Source organism: Phoenix dactylifera, unplaced genomic scaffold (assembly GCF_009389715.1).
Source record: "Phoenix dactylifera cultivar Barhee BC4 unplaced genomic scaffold, palm_55x_up_171113_PBpolish2nd_filt_p 000125F, whole genome shotgun sequence".
NCBI classification, from domain to species: domain Eukaryota; kingdom Viridiplantae; phylum Streptophyta; class Magnoliopsida; order Arecales; family Arecaceae; genus Phoenix; species Phoenix dactylifera.
In genome coordinates, this window is record NW_024067690.1 from 451,618 (window position 1) to 455,779 (window position 4,162).

The following is a 4,162-nucleotide window of genomic DNA, read 5'->3' on the forward strand; positions in this document are numbered from 1 at the left end:
GCTCTTGGAAAGCTTCATATAATTCTTCTAAAGTAAAATTTGTGGTTGAGCTTTGACATACCTCATCGTCTTCGAATGCCATGAAGCACAAGTTGGCGGTCTCTTCCTTCTCTTCCTCGGAGGATGATGTGTCACTATCATCCCAAGTTGCTTTCAACGCCTTCTTCTTCTTCTTTCCAAAGTGCTTCTTCTGTTGAGGGCATTCGGAATGGATGTGCCCCGGTCTCTTGCAATCATAACATATGATTGGGTCTCTTTCTTTTTCTTTTTCCTTTTCCCAATCATTTCTCCCTCCAAACTTCTTTCTTGGGAAGGGTTTCTTTCTTCTCATGAATTTCTTGAACTTCCTTACTATTAAGCCCAAGTCCTCATCTTCACTTTCTTCTTCACTCTCACTACTTTCTTCTTCACAAACACTCGAAGTAGCCTTGAGTGCGATTGTCTTCTTCTTTGGCAAATCTTCTTCATGTTGCTTCATTGTGAGCTCATGCGTCATCAATGAGCCCAATAGTTGTTCAAGTCCCAATGTGTTGAGGTCTTTAGCTTCTACGATCGCTGTGACCTTCGCTTCCCATGCTTTTGGCAAGGACCTGAGAATTTTACTCACAAGTTCTGGGTTAGTGTAAGATTTACCCAAATTCTTTAGACCATTTATTATATCAGTGAAACGTGTGAACATGCATGAAATGGTTTCGTTGGGTTCCATCTTAAATAATTCATATTTGTGAACCAAAATGTTCACTTTAGATTCTTTGACTTGATTGGTACCCTCATGGGTAACTTCAAGCCTATCCCATATTTCCTTGGCGGAACTACATGTGGAGACTCTATTAAACTCATTCACATCTAGAGCACAAAATAATGAGTTCATGGCTCTAGCGTTGAGTTGAACCATCCTATTATCATTCTCATCCCAATCCTCCTCAGGTTTGGGAACTTGAATGCCATTAACCATGTGAGATGGTTCGTGTGGTCCCTTGATTATAACCCTCCACAAGGCATAATCTTGTGCTTGAATAAAAATCCTCATTCTAGCCTTCCAATAGGAATAATTTGTCCCATTGAAGAGTGGAGGTCTATTGGTTGCCTGCCCCTCAGCAGGAACATTGTTGAAGGGTGTTGCCATCTAGATCTTTGGCTAAGACGGTTAGGTCTTCAAGAAATACACAGAGCACCCGCTCTGATACCACTTGTTGCCCAGAGATGGTCACCCAAGAGGGGGGTGAATTGGGTGTTTTAAAACTTTTTGACTAATTAAAACAAAACACACAAGTGTATGTGCAAAGGTAAAACTAAAGTAGCAATCACAGTCAAACGCAAACACACTGTGGAGTGATTGATTAAAACCCTATTTGATTTTGATGAGCTCAAAGCATTTGAGTATATCTCTTGTTTACTAATGAATTCAATTAAGTGTTTCAGTGAAAATCTTGTCTAAGTGTCTCTAGACTTGGTTCATAATATTTTGGATAAGTTAAGAAGTCAGCTTGAACCAAAGTCTGAGACTCGAGTCGACTCCAGAGTATCACGAGTCGACTCCAAGCGTATCAAGTTAACTGGCACGAGCTCGAGTCGACTCCGGATCAGTATGAGTCGACTCCGACTGAGAACAGACAGACGAACAGAAAGCATCAACTTAAAACCTGTCAGCGAGTCGACTCCTGAAGTGCGCGAGTCGACTCCGATGTTCACCGAGTCGACTCCAGGGTAGTATGAGTCGACTCCTAGGAGTCACAGGCAGAAAAGTCAGAGAGCAGTTTTCGGGTCTGAGATTCGAGTCGACTCCAGTGGAACGCGAGTCGACTCCGATGGTTGGCAAGTCGACTCCAAAGAAAGTGAGAGTCGACTCTCAGAGGAACACAAGGAAAAAGTCAGAGAACGTTTTTCGAACTCTGAGATTCGAGTCGACTGCCGCAATACGCGAGTCGACTCCTAGACACCGCGACTCCAAAGAAGACAGAAGACCAATCTGCTGTGTCTGAGAGCCGAGTCGACTCCTAGAAAGCTCGAGTCGACTCCAAGGCAGCGGTACACCAAAAGGGCAGAAGACTTAGTTTCGGAAACTGAGAGCCGAGTCGACTCCGGGGAAGTTCGAGTCGACTCCAAGACTGGACGAGCCAAAAGACAGAAGATCGGGAGTTCGGGCTCTGAGCGCCGAGTCGACTCCCAGGATAGTCGAGTCGACTCGAGTTGGCCAAGTTGAAAATTGGCTCCGTGGACATCATGGGATGAGCCGACTCCGAAAATGCCAAGTCAGCTCCAGAAGTTGGCGAGTCGACTCCGGGTCAAGACGAGTCGACTCCCAGTCGAAGAGGCTACTTTAATTCAAATCCGAAACAGTTGCCGAGTCGACTCCAGAAAAGCATGAGTCGACTCCCGCTACAGCCGAGTCGACTCCTAATCGCGCGAGTCGACTCCAACCCACCAACGGACATATTGTCATGCTGTGCAGAGTGTGCAGAACGGGCAGAAAAAGGTCTCTAACGGCTAGTTTCCGTGGGAGTTGGTTTAAATAGCCACAGAGGACTGTAGCAAAGTAGAGAACAACTATTCCACTCAAAGTAATCAAGCATTCAATATCTGCAACCTGTTCTTCAACGAAAAGAGGGAAGAGCGGCATAACTCCATCCAACTTCCTCTTCCCAGCAATTAAAGAAGCCTCCTCCTGCATTCAAGTCGACCACACATTCAAGAGGAGACCCGAAGTTCGAGAAGCCCCACTCAACTCCAACTCAAACGTGTTTGAGGGCTTCTAACTTTTCTTCTGTTTATATTGTTATTTATCTGCTTTTTGAGAAGCTGTGTTTTCTGTTTGTACCTTTTATTTTCACCTGGTCTTTACTTGGTTCAATCGGGGGATTGAATCAAGGGTATTGAGGTTGGTTGGTGATCCGAGTGTAAAACCAACGTGTGTAAAGGTTCGATTGTGATCCCGGGAAAACAATCTGGGCGGTTCTAGTCGGTGAGCCAGGAAAAACCGACCGAGTTCGTTGTGAGCTCGTAAAACAACAAGTTTGGTTGTGAGCTTGGAAAACAACCGGCTGTAATCCAAGGGGTTATAGTGAATTCCCAAGTGAGACTTGGGGAGTGGACGTAGGAGCAAGGATTAGCTCCGAACCACTATAAAACTTGGTGTTTGTGATTGATTGTCTCTCTTTCTCTTACTCTCATATCACTCACAGCACATAGCAATTAATTAAACAACTTGCAATAGTTTTAATTAGTCATCCACAACGTTTTAAATAGCTAAATTATTTTAAAACCCAATTCACCGCCCCCCCTCTTAGGTTGTCTATCTGGGCAACAAGTGGTATCAGAGCCTAAACTCTTCCACCCAAGAGTAAAAGATCGAAATGACAACCCCATTTGGATCTTCCCACGTTGAGGGTCAGTCCACCCAAAGACCCCCATTCTTTAATGGATCCGACTACTCATATTGGAAGGCTAGGATGAGAATATTCATCCAAGCCCAAGACTATGAGATGTGGACCATTGTAGTAAATGGGCCATACATCCCATCCATATATGTAGAGGGTGTCGCGGTACCCAAACTAGAAAAGGATTGGGATGAACATGACATGAGAAAGGCACAACTAAATTCTAAAGCTATGAATGTGCTTTATTGTGCCTTAGATAGAAATGAATTCAATAGGGTCTCTACTTGCAATTCTGTAAAAGAGATTTGGGACAGACTTGAAGTGACCCATGAGGGCACGAATCAAGTCAAAGAATCCAAAATAAATATATTGGTTCATAAGTATGAATTATTTAAAATGGATTCTAATGAAACAATCACATGCATGTTCACTAGGTTTACTGATATTGTCAATGGCCTAAAAAGCCTTGGCAAGAACTATACTAACAGTGAGCTTGTCAGGAAAATTCTTCGCTGTCTACCAAGGTCATGGAAAGCCAAGGTGACGGCAATCCAAGAAGCTAAAGACTTGAACAAGCTTCCACTTGAAGAGCTCCTTGGATCCCTAATGACTCACGAGCTCACAATGAAGCAGCACAGCGAAGAAGAGTCCTCCCATAAGAAAAAGGTAATAGCTCTTAAATCTACATCATCTAATAAAGACTTGTCTTGCAGCAGCAGTAGTGAAGAAGAAGAGCTTGAGGGAGATGATGGTGAGGCTCTTCTTGTGCGCAAATTCAGAAAATT